Source organism: Triturus cristatus, chromosome 1_1 (genome assembly GCF_964204655.1).
Source record: "Triturus cristatus chromosome 1_1, aTriCri1.1, whole genome shotgun sequence".
Taxonomy (NCBI): Eukaryota; Metazoa; Chordata; class Amphibia; order Caudata; family Salamandridae; genus Triturus; species Triturus cristatus.
In genome coordinates this window covers 623,605,263-623,623,072 of record NC_140579.1, presented here as the reverse complement: position 1 = coordinate 623,623,072, position 17,810 = coordinate 623,605,263, and positions in this window count along the sequence as shown.

Sequence of the window (17,810 nt, the reverse complement as noted above, 5' to 3'; positions counted from 1 at the left end):
GGCACAGCCCCCCCTATTTAGGTGCGCCTTGGACAATTGACAGGGTGGTTTTATATATACACAAGCCCAAAGTTGGATATCTTTCTTCAGTGTGTTTGCCTGTACACATACGGCCACGTTCTATATGCCGGAAAATTATCTTAATTGTACTGCCCTGTGCATACATCCACTCTTCTACACGTGCTTGGCCACCTGTTTTTCTTCCATCAGTATTTGGTACTGTGTGTGGTGGTCATCTATGTAAGCATGATTGCACTCTCTTAGTCCAAGAGAGTGTCCCCCTCTTGCACTCGATGTGAAGATTAGATAATTAATCCTTGAGTAAAAAATCACTTAATTCGTGGTGTAGTTGATATCATTGATTTTTATTTTCTTCATTGGTTGCCAAATCATCAATTATTTCGTTTGAACTTTACATCAACTTTGAATTATAAATTCATTCAAAGTGCCCAAGGCATATCGGGCAAGCAAGCCCTTCGTCAGGGCTAATGTAATGCGAATAAAAGAAAACAGGGTATCAGCGTACGACGCTAAGTGCTCATATGAAGATAATGCGATGGTACGTGGTAAGTGAGGTACGAATCCCAAATCATCGACACTTAAATGCGAGGGCTGCTGATATATAAAAAGCGTCCTGAGTTCAGTGAAATTTAAGGTGCAAACGTGGCAAAAAGAGGTAAACAGTGTACTAAGGGTTCTCGTGCAACAAATACTCTTGTGCACGTTAAGGTGCGATAAAAAAGCACGAAGTGAATCATGCCATGCTAATAGGTGATCATACGGATGACCGTTGGGTGCAAAGGGGTGATGCGGTAAAAAACAGTGCCGAGCAGGGTGGTCGAAAATGGCGTGATAACAAGTGTGAAACTCAGTGAGATGGTGAGTGAATACTCACGTATCATTTACATGATTGCGAAGTCTCTGGTATCTGTTAAGGAGACAGTGATACCGCTATTGTATATAGATAATTACACGATGTGAATGTAATAACGGTCAGCGATTAAGAGTACTTACTTAGAAGTTAGAGACGGTGTGTTCAACGCGTTCCTCAGAAAGGTATCAGGAAATGTAGATGACCGGGTTGTGTTCCCGGAAAGAAATAATAGCATCCCGGTGAACCAGAAGTGACATGCGTGACCTGGGTGGAACTCAGGTGCATTCAAGTGAGATGAACTACGTGAAAGAAAGACTTGTAGTTCTGTGACCTGTGTCGATTTATGCTAGGAAATCGGATATTGTGGAGTGCAAAGAATTGCAAAATGCGAATTGTGTAAAGGTGCTCTCTCGTGTGTGAGGCGAAATCGTATTACATAAAAACTGCAACGTGTCAAGTGAAAACTATGATAGATCGGAATTGGGGATACGTGACTTTAACATCAAATTAACTTTTTTGAAAATTGTCTGAAAAATGTAAATAAGCAAACATAAAGATACAAATTGGGTATACAGCGTGTGATGTGACAGTGTACCAGGTGACTTGTTTGGTACAATCCGATAAGCAGGTCGATCAAAGCACTGGATGCCGAGGGCTGTGCCATCAGTTCATCAGATAGGGAAAAGGTGAGAAAGTGACTCTACAAGAAACAGCTGAGGTCACAACGTTCACTGAGTCCCTTTGGACTAATGGAGTCCATTTTGTCTATCCAGTACACTTCTCTTTGTAGCATAAATTGAGTGTTGTTGCGTCCTTTTAAGATCGGTACTTGTTCAAGAATCAAAAAGCGCAGTTGGCTGATGTTGTGCTTTAAAAGTTGAAAGTGGTTGGCAATAGGGGATTTGGCATTGTGTGTTCGGATATTACTCTTGTGTTCGTTGAGTCTTATGCGCACTTTACGTTCTGTTTTGCCAATGTAAGCCAAACCGCAAGGGCATTTTAACATATAGATGACGCTTTGGCTGTTGCAGGTGGCTGTTACCCTTAATTTAATGTTGGTTCCTTTGTTGGGGTGTCGAATGGTGTTGCCCTTTATGATGGAGTTACAGTTACCACAGTTAAAACATGGTGTGGTTCCTTTGTAATGTAGTTCGTTGAGATTCTTGGCTGTGGTAAGGATTTGTTTGAGTGTTCTTGACCGTTGATACGCAAATCTAGGAGGTGTATCAAAGATGTGTTTGAAATCCGTTTCAGTTCCAAGCATAGGCCAATATTTTAAGATGGTCTTTTTGATTGAATAACTTTGGGTGGAATATTTGGATATGAACACATTTCTGGATTCTGCGCTGTCTTTGAGTTTGTTACTTAACAAGGTTGGCCGTGAGATTTTATCTGCTTTATTGGTGGCACTTTCCAGGATGTGTTCTGAATATTTCCATTTTCTGAATTTCTCTATACATGTGTCTCTGCTTTCTTTGTATAGCTGCTCAGTGCTGGATATTCTTTTGAGTCTGAGTAGTTGGGAGTTGGTAGAGCGACAGGACTTGGGCTCGCCCCCCCCACACTTGCCGTGATGTTAGGCCTTCACTGCGCTGTTGACCCCAGCCATGGGACTTGTCGCAGCTACACGCTGTACTGGGATAGGGCACAGTCGGGGGTAGCTTGGTGTGTTTTGCGCGTTTATGCGGTTGTACCAGGGGCAGATACTTTACACCGGGCCTAGCGGGTTGTATGTCCAGCAACCTTGCGTTGGTGGGTTCTGGGCAGCACTTATCTCTTGTGCCAGGTACAAGGGAGGCGGAGCACAGTTGCCAGTGCTAAGGACCTTGGGGAAAGGGGAAAAAAAACAAAACATTGTTACTCAGCTGCCGCATGCAGGGGCTAGTAGCAAGGAGGCTACGGGATCTGCGGTTGCTTAACCTATGATTTGTTTTTCAGCATCGCGAGGAATTGGTTTTCAGCATCGCGAGGAATTACAACACGACAACCGGTCTACAGGGCCCTCTTACTCAGGTGGGGGTTGCGTGGTAAGCCTGATGGGGCATTCAAGGGATTGTGACACGCTGGGCATTCCAGTTGATAATAACACATTCATATGTAGCCAGTAGTTTCTTTACAGCAACCTACCTGGTTCTCTGCATCTTCACATCCAGAGCTTGAATACTCCCTGCGTCCCAAACACTTATTGACCCGTAGGCCAAGCCCCCGAATTTGACAAGCTCTTTTCCGGACAGCCGTGGGGTTTCTAATTTGGACAGCATTGCCAGTTCTTGAGGGTGGGTTGCATCCGGGTCGGTATTCACCCCACTTTCTCACTTTTCACGTTACGTGTAGTCCTCGCGACTACCAGGACTATCGTTTCTGGGCTACCAAAAGGGAAGACATTTACCCAACCTCCCCCAAGGTTCCATTGCACTGCCTACCATTGTTATATACTGCAGCAAGATTACCTGGTTAAAACTTGACAGGGGTCCAGGTGCGCAGCACCGGCACGGAATTTTTTCAACATCGGCACCCTGACAGCCTGCCACAAGGGCGCTGTCTATTTTAGAGATGACCACACCAACAGGCATCCATCAACTTATTATGCATTAAATTTCTATTCCTGTTGCCCGAGCCATGGTCCCAGCGTCAGGGGCCTGGTATAGTCTGATGTCCACTTGTACTTGCTCAGGGTATAGCAGGGATGCTACTTTGCTTGACAGCACAGCTGGAGCAAGGTGTGGGGCAAACGGAGATGGCCGGCTGAGGTGAGTGCAGGCATATAGTTGCACATCTGACTGCAGCTGGCCTACAAGGGCCTTGGGAAGTTCCCGGGAGGGTCTGTGTCATCGAAGGTCAAGGTGATGCTCCAAGGATGACAGGATAGAATACTTACATTGTTTGGGGCTAAAATCTAGAACACAATTTGTAGTCTCTGCAACAATGGTCAACATCCTGGAATTCTGGGCAAATCACTTAATCTCCCCGTACATTACAAAATGTATGGGTCCTCAGGTAACGGAACTGGTGCTCATGTAAAGCGCTATGTTACCCGACGTCTCGGGTCGTAGTTCGCGCTATATATAACTCTATAAATATTTGAAATAAATAAATATTCTTATCTAGCCCTGAAGGCATGCATAGATCCAGTGACCCAGCCGCCCAAATGAAAGGCAGAGCTAGCACACAGTGGATACATGCTACCGATATAAATGCAGCGGTTTTTATTCCAGTCAGGGACCTAAATGTATGCTGCAGCTTTGCACTGGCTAATACGCAAATGTGCAAAGTAAGACTAAAGGCAGTTACTTGGGCAATTAAAAAAATAAAAAAAGGCTTAAGTTACATGATTGGGATGAAATCAAGAAAGGTTCGGGAATGGAAGCTTGGCAAATATATAATTATAAGAAGTATGTGGTATTCACGAACAGAACTATGCCTCTCACGTGACAGATATTTCAGTGTCAAGTTCTTTACCCAGCCTTTTGGTTCTTTAAGTCATTATATCCGCCACCCGGATCTACATGCCTTTCTGGTGGTCATGCGTTGCGGATGTCTTACCATGCGATGAACCACAGCAAATAAAAATATACTTGGGGAAGCAAAGGACTGCCAGAGTTTTCCCAGGCTTACCAGTGTTGAATATGGCAGCCAGCTGTGGATAATGCAGTGGGGTAAGGGAGGTCTAGGTTTCAGGGGCTCCAAGCCAACTGGGGGGGGGCTCCTAGCGGGAGCTGGCTAGTGTGGCGGCCAGTTAATTTGGGGCTGGAGCAGGTATTTGCATGCAGTAAGTACTTAGATGCTAGTGGTCTGCCCTCAGGGGAGGGTTCCCACAATCCACCCATGCCAAACACCTGAATGGGTCATCCTGCGACACACCTGGCGTTCATGTGCAACACTCTATACCTGGGCAGCATGTGAGCATGAGAGTAACTCCGCGTAAGGGTAGTTTCAGGTATTTACAAGACAGTGATGGAACAACAGAGACTTATATTATATTGGATTCACTATTGGGTATTCAATACTCCAGGGGGAGGGACCCATACATATTTCTCCCCGGCCACATAAAGCCACTCTTTACATACTTGAACCGTGCAGTATGTCTATCTGATTGAAACACAGCGTGCAACCCCAGGAGCACCGGGTTCTAGGTCTGCTCCAAGACTCCATTATGTAACGGCAGGACAGTCATTTGTTCGACCCAAAATGACATTAACTGATTGTGGGCATGTTGCCCAGTGCCAACCTAAAAGCTTTGCATGAGTATACAGGAGGGGGGCTTTACTTTGAGTGTCCGGTAATTTTATGAGTGAGGCAGTTGAACCGATACCACTAGGGCTATCATGACGGTCTTTTGTTGGCCCCTGTTGAATGTAAGGGTACCCATTTTCGCAGTAACTGTGCTTACCTGTGGTAGGATTTGGTTTGTCTGTTACAGTCAGCTTTCCTCCTGCCCAAGCCATCCTTTTAGCCTGGAGGGGAGGGGGGTTGGATTGCCTCATTTGTCATACTTGGAGTCAAGGGAAATAGAGGCTTGTCAGCTCTGTAATTTCGATTGCCGCATTTGCTGCGTTTCAAGGACAGATGTTGAATGTCTCCTGACAAGTGCCGCTTGCAATTGTAGTTTACATTGAGTTTGGTGAATACATTATCCTTTCACTTGCGGTCAGAGAAAGTAGATAATCTGGTTGGATATAGCATTGCATGACCTGGGACACTTAGCAGCAAAGCCGGCTAGCATTAAGCACATATATCGTCATCCGGAAGGGGGATGCAGATGTCAGTACTGTGTGGACAAATGCTCCGTTAGTAAGGGAGCTCCCTGGGTTAAGGCATGCACGGCAAGGATCTGAGGGTAACCAGCAAAGGCTTGCTTCCAGGGTTTGTAAAGTTAATCAGATGGGCCAAGCTGTGCTGCAAAGCACCATGCATAAACTATAGGTCACAGTTTTGAATACTAAGGTCCTATGCACAGTTACTATTAGGTTCTGATTCCTATACGCCTGCACACCATCACATATATTGTACATTCGGGACACATGTTATACGTTCCACCAACCCCCGATGAGAGGTAACCACACATTTTCGGGCAAGGATGGCAAGCAGGGTTCACACGGGGGACGGAGCTATCAGCTGCCAATCTTTTGAGCATATAACCAGCATGAAAGTAGGAGGGAGGCTACTGAGTTGCCCTAGCATTGTTTGTCTCGCTTCAGGGCCAGTTATGGGTACTGTTCAGGGTAATGTTAGAATTCTTGGTTGCGTTTGGATAGTTTGACAGGTTGCCCTTGCTCATGCAACACGGCGATAAAGTGGTAATTTTGTGGGTGTGAACTAGGTGTACCTTTAAGAAACTCATTAGATCTTGCAGTCCCGCCATTGCAGAACATAAGATTTGTCAACATTCTTCAAGGAAACCATTATTAGCAGGAAGGGATTGAACCATGGAGAGCCAATGGGTGTGGGTTTGTGCACAACAGTAGTAAGGGAATTACATTCAGTTTCAACAGGCTATGTGTACCATCAATAGCACCAGCAGCTGTAAAGCTTCTATTTCGCCTGGGATTGGGGCTGGCAATGTCATCAAACTTTGCAGCCAGACACGGAATAGGCTAAGACATGCCTGTGATGGTGCAACGTGCACTCAGCAGTAGAGTTAGCTGAGTTTCAACATACCCTGGTATACCGTCAGTGATAAACGTAAGGTTAGGGGCTACACACGAATAGGCACTTTCTGTCAGCTGGGACGGAAGTGTGCCAGTGCCAAGAGGGTGCGGGTTGCCTGGTTAGGGCTGATATGGATGGGAGGGAGCACTAATACGGACAATCACAAGAGCACATTTTACAGTCAGAGAAGGTTAAATTGATAAATTGATGGCATGGTACCAGTTGCTTCAGTTATGCGAATTTTCCTTGGCAGTTGTCAGCGAACATTCAGACTGCAATGTTGGTGGTTAGCCTGTTGTCAGGCCTTTTAAATGTGTTTTTAGCTCAGGCATGGCCAAGTATGGGTTAGATGCCTGAAGTCTGCCCTGGGATACATGTTCACAGGCATGTGGAGCAGCAGAACTTAAAGGGGCTTGGGTCCGACCTCTGGTTACAGGTTCAGATCCTGGTAGGTCCACTTAGTATCCCGTCCTCCTGAGTTCGATGAAACAGGTACCATTGATTTGAGTAACGATAACGTGTAATTTCTCCCGCCCTTTAGCCTTGGCTGGCAGCAATGCAGGTTGTGAAAGATGTCACCCAACGAGTAGGCTATGGGCCAAGTTTTGGGTTAAGCACAAATAGGCTACAAGGTATTGGAGGACACTTGGCATTCCCAGTACTCGAGAAAGAGCAGGTATCTATACATTTGGTTCCCCTTCGGTCCACACTGTCCTGTCTGCTCCCTGGTGTCTAACAGACGTTTTGGAGGGTAAGGCGTCACCTGGGGCGGTGACTGGCGTAAGGTGATGGACATACTCCGACAAGTGCTATACACAAATAGCTGGGTGAGAGGAAGGAAGGCGGGCTTGATTACTCTTACTTCCACCGCATTGGCACTTCTTGTCAGAGGTATTGCTCTTCAGTCAGGCAATGTTAACATTGAACCAACACCAAGCTAATTGTTTTAGGTCATCCTGGCCGCATATATATGAGGCACTGGGCGAGGTGGGTACCACAGATACTGGGTCCCCCTCAGAGTTGCAGGCTCAGCAGGACATGCTAACAGGAGGGGTGATGGTAATCCCAAGGCATTTTAAGGGATAGCCGGCCGTATGCCACCCTGGCGAGGGGTGGTGTAATTGTGCAGGCTCTGGAACAGCTACTGTATAAATAGCGGCCCAGGCAGGGGTGGGTGTGTCTCCCCTCTCATCATTGGGGTCGAAAGCTGGGAGGCAGGGATTTGACTTTCCAGGGTAGGAGGGGCCTGCTGCCAGAATTAAATTCCCACTGGTGTAAGTTATGCATCCATCCCTGAAGAGAGGGGTTGTGGTTTTATCAGTCTGGAATCCACAGGGAGTTGAGAAAGGATGGAGGCACCAGCTGTCCTCCGGTCCAGTATGGGCTTGGACTTGTTTTGGCTGGTCTTGGGAGAGTCCAAGGAATCAGCCGGATATAGGTAAGATGCCTACCTTGGTGGGGGGCCCTGGTTGTGACGGTGGCCACCCCCAGAGCTGTGAAGGAGTTACAGGACGATCCAGAGTCTGCAAGGTACAGAAGGGTACTATATGCAGCAGCACAACAAGGGTGCTAAGCCAAGGATACCCAGGGATGTCTTAGCGTTGTCCCCTGGAAGAACTACGGCGCCCCGTTAGTTCCACGGGCGGTTTTGGGTCTGAGCAACCGGGGGCTGCCTGAAACGCTCGGCCCACCTTTTGGGGGGCGTGAGTAAGGGAGTGGACTGGTGGTCCACTGATGGGAGGGGTGGCCCCTCCCAATAATTGGTAAACACCGATTGGCGATGGCCACGGTGTAATTTGGCTCATCAGGCGGGCAGGCAGCATAAGGGTTGGCCTGCCCTGGGATCGCCCGTAAGATAACCCACCATGTTGGCATATTTGTTATGCAAATAAACCTGCAGCAATTTTCTCCACTAACAAGGTGTTGTGTGGTTTATTGATGTATTTTGCTGCATGATAACTGATTACTGTTGCCAATATTGGCACTATGCCCTGGAGGCACAAGGCGGTGTGATGACATCAGGGTGGTGGGCACGGCATTTATTAATGCCAGTGTCTTTATTTGTTTATGGGAGTTAAGTCCTTTGACCTGGGGCAGGGTCCAGACAGCATGAGGGGCAGTGCTGACTCGTGTCACAGTGCCCGCCCCTCCCTCCCTTATGCTGCTGTGCTGTTGGTTGGAAGAGGATGGGTTGGGGACGGAGTTCACACGCAGAGTGAGATGCGATCAGAGCCCTGGCGCCCAGTGAATGTTAACTCAACAGTAGATGCTTTGCTCCGTGGGATCGCCCTTTCCAATTCTCGTTCCTCCTGGCTCCGTCTGTCCTGCACAGGAGCAGGAGGATTCCAGAGTTGCCGTTCCATGGCCCACTCTTCTGCAGCTGCATTCCTGGAGTGGACCCGGGCAGCATCCCTGACCGCCAGAAGTTGTGCAGACATGGGTACAACAAAATGAATCTGTCTCTTGCAACTATGATAATCAAAGCAGGGCTTTAAGTGGGCTGGGTCTCACCGGTGCTGAGCACCAGCAGATTTTTTCTAAAGGGGGTCTCAAAACGGATCTCCATCTGGCCATGTTTTGTGCCCAGAGTTATACAATAATGGTGTTAACCCAGAACGTCACTGGGACCTGGGTGAAATGCAGTACAATAAGGGGGTGGGCCCAGTGGACGCCTTACTGTACTGTTTTGTGCCCTGGCACAGACGGTCCGTTTTTTTCGGACTGCAGTGAGAGAAGGCACATCGCAGTGCGCGTGCTCACACTGCTCACTTCTCACTAGTGGAGGTCATGCCAGGTGAGCCTTGTTGTAGGGGAAGGGAAAACCTTTAAAGAGTAACTTTCTCTCTGGATTTCCCTTCTCTTTTTGAGACTCAGGAACAGCAACATTGTCGTGGTGTCACCAGGGCTCTAAGTGGAAGCTTTTTCATTATATACAAGCCATAGTTGCTGCTTATTTAACTTTTGCAACTAACAACCATTGGCAAAGCCAATAGTCCGGACGTGTTGTAAGTATGATGTCTAGATATTTGGACCACAATTTTTTAATGGGAAAGAAAATCAGGGAAAACATTTCCTAAAACCCTCTCACTGCGGGTAACAAGGTAGAAATGAAAAGAAGCAGGGGAAATGGAGGCACCTGTATTTACGACCGGCAGACTAGGTTAATAAGGCCCTCCACTGATGAAATACTCAATGGGGCACAAAACAAAGAAACAGAAATAAAAAGATGCTTGTGAAATGTGTTGGGAGGAAGGAGTGTCACAACACGTTTCCCAAACCACCTCCCTGCCTCTGTATTTGAGCGTGTGATTTTGGACTCTTTTGGTTACCCAAAATTGTAAATGCGCCGGGAAAGATGGTAACCAAGACACAGTGTGTTATTTTATAAGTCTGGGAGGGATTGGCCCTTTCTCACTGGGAACGTGTTCAGCTTTTTGAATTCCAGTCCCACTTTGTGTGAAAAAATGGAAATCACCCATAAAAACTCGTTTTGCCTGAATGAGGACTGATGGGTTGGGGGCGGGGAGGAAGCTGCCCTCTTCACAGCAAGAAAAGCTGAAAGGGCTGTGCTGCTCCTGCAGCACAGAGGCTCTGGGGATGGTGTGACTCCTGGCCGGCCCTGTTTCCGAGACATTAGGACCGAGGGGATGCACTCGCCCCTGTAGAGACTTATACCAAGGAATAGCGGCGCATCGGCAAGGCGCACAATAGGAGAGAAGTGTGCACACCATCAGGAACTCAACTTATGGGGAAAACGTGCACATCTATGAATCTTAATCCCGGGTAGGAAGGCGCACCTCTAAAATATTACATACTGGGAAATTCCGAATGCCATAGGATATCAATGTGCGAGAAATGCGCACCTCTGCAAGACGTTACTAATGCTCACATCTATAGAACAGTAATAATGAGCGAAAATGTACACCACTGTTAGATGAATGCCAAGGAAAATATTGTCATCTGTGGGATATCCCGGGAGAGAAATGTGCTCACTGGAGCGACAGACACTGAAGGACATTTGTAAATCTGTGAAACATCTATACCGTGGGGGAAACGTGCACAGCTGCATAAAGCTACTAATCGGAGACATTTGTGCACAACTGTCTCCCTCAAACCGGGCTCAGCCTGAGCGAGGTATCATGCCCCCGGTAGTTAAAGCCTCGCTTCTACAGTCTCCCATCATTATACAAGGCAAAGCTGTGCATCTCTGAGCACAGGGTGAGAGGAGCCATGTGTGTATGAGTATTGGGAGGGTGGTGACTGGTGAGTCATTGTGAGTCAATTTGCTCCATCGCTGCATTCGCTCGCACGTTAAATTCATCTCCAACCCTGGTCAAAAAGGAAGATCATCCTGGAGCCATTCTGAAGTCATTCGATGACTTCAGCCAGGCTATTCCTGCAATTATCTGGGGACGTCATCCCAAACCATCCTGAAGTATGCCTATAGGGGGAAATATTTAAATGGGATGACTCTTACTGTAATCACAAAAACTACTCTAGGATGGTGTTCTGATGACTTCCACTGGCAGGGAGTGATTACCTTTTACAACTCCACGAATACTAATTGACAACTTTGGGATGAGTGTGAATTACTCCAGGATGGGTTCCAGACAATTTAAGGATGATTGTGGATTATTCCTGGATGATCCTATTACCGCTTTAGGATGGAAGTTGATTACTCTGGAATGATCCCATGATAGTTTCAGGATGAGTGTGGATTACTCCAGGATGATTTAATGATAACTCAAAAATTAGCATAGATTATTTAGGATTATATTAGGACAACTACAGAATGAGCGTGGATTACTAGACAATGACTACATAAGGTCTTTAAGATGGCTATGAAATACTCTTGCAGGATTTTATGCCAACGGCAGGCCAAGTGTAGATAGGTCTCAGGTGATTTAATGGATAAATCAGAGTGGCTGTGGATCACTAATAAATCATTACGGTCTGGATTACACCTTAAAATTTCCATGTTACAAGCACATTAGCTGACTGTCAGTATTTCCTTGCAGGGTCCCACTATTAGTTTAGGAATATGGATGTGCTGGTAGGGAAATATTTAGAGGATCACCTCCTCAATGAACCTTCCTGTCAAAAACAAGCCTCTTGAATGCAATATGCCTCCTTTATACAATACCAGGAATTATTTGCAATTCCATAAGTTCTAAAGTAAGACCTAGATTTATAAGTGTCACTTAATGCAGCTCAACACCCAAATTTGCTGAGTTGCATCACAGGGTGAGAGCAGGAAAGTGCCATGTCTACCCCTCTCCCTTGCAACAGTGCACCATTAGGCAGTCGAGCACCATGCACACACATTTGCACTATGGTGCAAAGGTGTCTGCGAGAGTCTAGCTTTGGTTTTGTACTGGAAGGGCCCCCTTGCAGTACAAAAAATGCTATGCCTAGAAAAACCTGAAAATGTTTCCCATTGTGGATGAGTGTTGTAACAAATACAAATTTGCTCTGGTTTATAAATCCTGAAAAGATTTTGCGTCAAGTCCGCATAATAAAACTTAAGCAAACCAAAAACAAAACTTCCATAAATCTGGTCCCAATAATAAGATGAATATTCTCCTACTCTGGAAAGATTACTTTTTAAACTCTGCCGTGAGATGCAGGCACTGTACAAAATAAATCTCAGAAACATTCCTTTTGGCTAGCTTTGTGCTGTAGAAATACCATATGCATACAAAAGTAGTGGCTTCAACAATGTTATACTTTACATTCAGATAAGATTAACAACTTGTCCAGCTACTCCTATACTCCTGACTCAATGGGACTTGCCTTACTTTGAGGTACAGAGCATTATCTGAAGCTGTTTAATGTAGTGACCAGTGGCAAAAGACTGAAAAAGTAATAGTTAAATGAAAAAGCACCAAAGGGGATGCGTTAATATGTAATTTTATTGATCTAAAACACACCTTTGGCCCCATAGGAACCAGGATACTGAACAAGAGAACATAAAGAAAGTCCAGGACACTCTTCAAGATGGGAAAAAAATGCCAGAATACTACAACAAAAACTAAAAGGCTTAATGAAAGCCAGCAACTTCAATGTTTGTTTTTAGATTCAGAGTTTTCTTTAGTCCTCCTCCAGTATTGCAAATCTTTATAGCCAGCTTCCTTCTCATAGTTCTGTTGTCCAGTGATGGCCAGCCTTCATCCCTGCACATATACTTCATAGAGTCTGGAGGAAAAAGAAATTAACATACATCAGTATCATGTTAACACCACTATTTTAGGTTTTTAGTAGGACTGGGTTGCCTTTAAAATGTTCCATCCTTTTATTTCATATAGTGTACCCGATGAGATATGGTTACAAGGGCTCATAAGTTTAACATTAAGGTTACTTGGTCAAAGAGGTAATGGTGAGAGCAAGGCATTGATGAAGAAGTGGGCAGGAGGTTAAGAAAGAAGACTCACCTGTCCAAGTGAAAAAAACGCCGCTGTTCACCAGACGCTGTCACGCTTCCTCTGCAAACAGAAAGCAATCAATACCAGATTTCATTTACAAAACCCATCATGGAGGCAGTCATGTTGAGCCTGAACTCTACCTACAGTATTCTTATTTGGAAAACAGGCTAAAAAATTACCATACTGACCAGGGTTCAAACATTTTTGGAAAACTGAATCTCAATGCACAGCCACGGTTTCAGTGGCTTTCACATGGCCAAGGTGCAGGTCAGAAACAGACGTCTAAGACATCCTGAGACAGGACAGAGATATCCTGTGTGTTCTTTTCCAGCTTGGGGAAGTGACAAGTTTGGCATTTAACAGTTGACTGATTCAATGTTGTCCCTTTACAGTTGCGTGACTGTGGCACCAAGCCCCTTAACCACCCATTCAAACAGAGGAGCGGACTCCTGCATTCACCACTTCTCCCATACAAAGCACTACATGTTTGCGCGGCATATTAAAGAGTGGCCGGTTCCCGCCTTAAAGCGCTGCGTTTCCCTACAAAAGTGCGAGTAGAGGCGGCAAAAATCAAACCCATCGCACTCTCTGCCTCTTCCCCCGAGCCAAAATACCAACGAAACGGAGCAAATCTCTCTTCTTTCCCCCTCTAGTAGTCTCCCCGAATCGGTACACTTTCGACGAAGAACTTTCTCTGCTTCCCAGCGGGTTCCCCTGCACCTCAACTTCCGCTTCCGTCCAATGCAGAGTAGGCACTACGGTGGGATTCAGGAAATAGAGGATGGACTAGAAAGACTTATCTAGTCATCAAGCACTGGTAATGACAACCAATGTCCTAACTTGCTAACATACAATGTAAAGGTAGCGGTGACCCTACAAACTAATAGCAAGACCTGAGCTCAGGCTGTAAAATGCTGGTTTATGATCAGAGTTTGAAAATATGTTGTATGTTAGCATACAACATAGATCATGTTACAATAAAATAAGGTGTCTTTAAAGTTCAAGCAAGTGTATATCTTTATGCGCTGATGCCATTTGCCTTAGCAAATCATATTATGTGCTATCTTTTAAAAGTGAACGTTTTAAAACATAAACCCGAGAAACAATTCTGGCCCCGCTCTGATGACATTTCTGAACTAAGAGGCAGTCAGAGGTCATGCATATCCCTGTATTTCCACAGGGACATTTATGCAAACCCTCCCGATTCAGATGGGAGACTACCGATTTCGAGCCTAATCTCCCGATTCATGATTGTAAACATCCGATTTTGAGACTGCTGCTGACAGGCGATTAGTTGTCAGCCTGGTTTCCTAAACCTGCCCTGACTCTGTTATTGATTTAAATGTAGGGCGTGGAGTGGGTCATGGGCAGGGACTGAAGAAAGGTATTCAGTGCAGCCAAGGTGCAGTCTGTGCCTCCGTTAAATGGCACTGCAGTGACAGGCAGTGAGTGGTCCGATGCCTTGAAGTGTGGTGCAAGCAGGCGCGCAACACCCATTGGACTCACAGGGCTCCAGCCCCCCCCCCCCCCCCCCCCGTCGCGTGTGGCAGCCCGGGATGAAACAGCTTCCCGGCGCAACACAGCCGCACCCCAGCACTTGACAGGTCTTTAAAAGACCATTTGCATGTTAATGAGGCCTCGCTGTTGTTTCACCCCTTCTAAGAGCCCCTGCAGCTCCACTCTGCCTATGGCCGAAAAGATTCAGCCCCCCCCGAAATTTTTTCTTAGCCCCCCCCGAAATTTGGCTCTAGTTGCGCCTCTGGGTGCAAGTAACCTGCTGCTTAAGCCTACCAACTCCCTGCAGCACTCTAATGCGCCATGACAATCAAACATGTGTCCCTCTGAGCCACAGAGCTGTCTGTACTCTTGCCACAGTTAAGGTCTAACAAAGTATTGATCCGATAGGATAGTGGGTGCCAGTCCATAGTAACACACTGTATGTACTGCGGGGGGGGGGGGGGGGGGGGTTTAGCAATATCAGCTTTTTCTAAGCCTGACGCACGCTCATAGTCATGAGCAATGCCAATAGCTCTAACTTTAACAATGCCGAGACCATTGCATTGTAAATGCTTGTTCTCCTTGTAATTTGCACCGTACCTCAATAGCACATGATTTTCACTTTTGTCTCTTGCAAGTGCTTTTGTAACTTGTTCATTGTTCATATCGCTCTGACACTTCGGGTAAAGTCCGCGTATATATAAAAACGCATAAATAAATGAATAAATAAATAAGAAGTGGCAGCTGCTCTCCAGGACCTGGTTCGAGGCCCATCCGGCAAACTGATCTGAGAAAAACAAGCATGCAGGGGGAAACAAAAGTTCAGACCTTTAACGCTGCATACATTTTGCTATTCATGCACAGCACCATTTCTGCCCTTTTTGTTTATTAAAAATTGCAAAGCAATTTTTCACCTTTGTACAAAAATGCACAACCACGCGATATAATCACCCCGCAAACTTTTACTCCGCATATGCCTTTACCACGCATGCCATGACAACGCAAAGGCGTGTACGGTGAATGCATAAACTTTGTAAAAGTGTTTATGGTAAATATATATATATTTTTTAATATGATATGTATATATATATTTAATTTTAATAATTTTTTTTAAAAAACTAAAAACCAAAAAAGTCCTTTTTTATCCCAATAACTAAACTCCCCTAACATTGTTAAATTACCCATACCACCCCAATACCCATGCCCACTAAAATCTTAAATTACCCTTGGCACCCCAAATCCACCCTGAACCCTAAAACACACCCTGACCACTAACAATACCCCTACACCCCCAATCCCACCCTGAACCCTTAAACTACCCTAGCACCCCAAAACCTAAACTGAACCCTGTACACTAAAATTACCCTGAGCACCCCAAAAACAAAACACACCCTGATCCCTAAATTTTCTACTACACCCCAAACCTAAAGCCACCATGAACCCTAAAAATCCCCCAGCACCTCTAAACCCAAACACACCCTGAACCCTAAAAATTCCCCTACACCCCAAAACCCTAACCCACCATGCCACTTAAAAATACCCCAGCACCCAAAAAACTAAACCCACCCTGAACCCTAAAAATACCCCAGCACCCCAAAACCCAAACATACCCTTAACCCTAAAATTAGCCATGACCACTAAAAATAAACCTGCACCCCAAAACCTACTACGACCCTGAACCCTTAAAATACCCCTGCACCCCAAAACCTAAACCCACCCTGAACCCCAAAAATACCCTGGGCACCCCAAAACCCAAACATGCCCTTAACCCTAAAACTACCCCTGACAACTACAAATAAACCTGCACCCCAAAACCTAAACCCTAAAAATACCCCTGCACCCTAAAACCTAAACCCACCCTGAACCCTAAAAATACCCCAGCATCCCAAAACCCAAACATGCCCTTAACCCTAAAATTACTCCTGACCACTAAAAATAAACCTGCACCCCAAAACCTAAACCCACCCTGAACCCTAAAAATACCCCTGCACCCCAAAATCTAAACCCACCCTGAATCCTAAAAATACCCAGACACCCCAAAACCTAAACCCACCCTGAACCCTATAAATACCCCAGCACCCCAAACGCCTTAACCCTAAAATTACCCCTGAACCCCAAAACATATAACCCTACACTCCAAAACCCAAACCCTATACATACCTTATACTTGCATATAAATCACATATGCTTCTACCATTCATGCATTTACAACAAATTTCATGTATGGTAAATGCATATGCATTGTAATGCCATGCGTTGTAATGGCATTGCCGAGTACTGGTAGTTGCATTGTGATGGTATGCGGGGTGATGGTAGTAGTGGTAAAAGATTAGTTGTAATGGGTGTTTACCTCTTGCACTAGAAGTATAATCATTCTCAAAACATAAGGAGCAATTTCATTATGTTAAGAAGAAATGATGCTTGTGGAGATTTGGATGTTTATTTTCAAATCATCAAGCACAATTGAATCTTATGAAGAAATCACATACTCATTCTTAAATCCTCCTGAAGTCATCAGGAATAGTCACACCTTGTGAAGTCATCGCATACTCATTCTTAAGTCTTCCCGAAGTCATCAGGAATAGTCACCTTGTGAAGTCATCGCATACTCATTCTTAAGTCTTCCCGAAGTCATCAGGAATAGTCACACCTTGTGAAGTCATCAGATGCTCATTTTCAAGTCATCCACAAGTCATCGAGCTCAAGTTTCTAAACTCTGCTGATGACTTCAAGAGCTTGATGATGTCTGATGATGTGAAAATGACTTCTATAGTAGTTGGATGATCATCCAATGACTCTGGGATGGCTTCTAAAGTAATCCTGTTTGACCTGGGAAGCTTCTGCCTCACCACTTTTAGAAAGCACCAGCCGCCACAGCCATTGTTGTGTTAATGTCTGGATGCAATATCAGAAAAGTCACAGAAAGGCACTCAAATACTTTTCACGTGGCACACTGTAAAACAAAGGATTTAGTTGACCCCTTTAGGCCATGCCCTCAACCTACCCGGGCTACGCCTCGTGGAGAGGATTCCTAGGTACACTTCTTTGGTCGTGCTACTTTTAGAACTCCATTCCCCAACCTTTTACATCCACCTCAAAGCACTGGGTGACTTTGTTTAAATCCTCCGTATTTCGTCTGCTATGTGCATCTCTATCGCCTGTCTCGCCAGCTCAGATAATAGCTGGTTAGTGCCACTTGTCTACTCTTAGCCCCCGCCATAACCCACCCTCCCTCCTTACACATCTCTGCACATCTCAGCCCCACACCCTGTCTGAAGCACTCCTGTGAAGAAAGCATCACTGGCCCTCATGTTCCCACCGACCCTACGCACTAAGAGCGCCCCATTGATTTCCCGCCGCTCTTTATC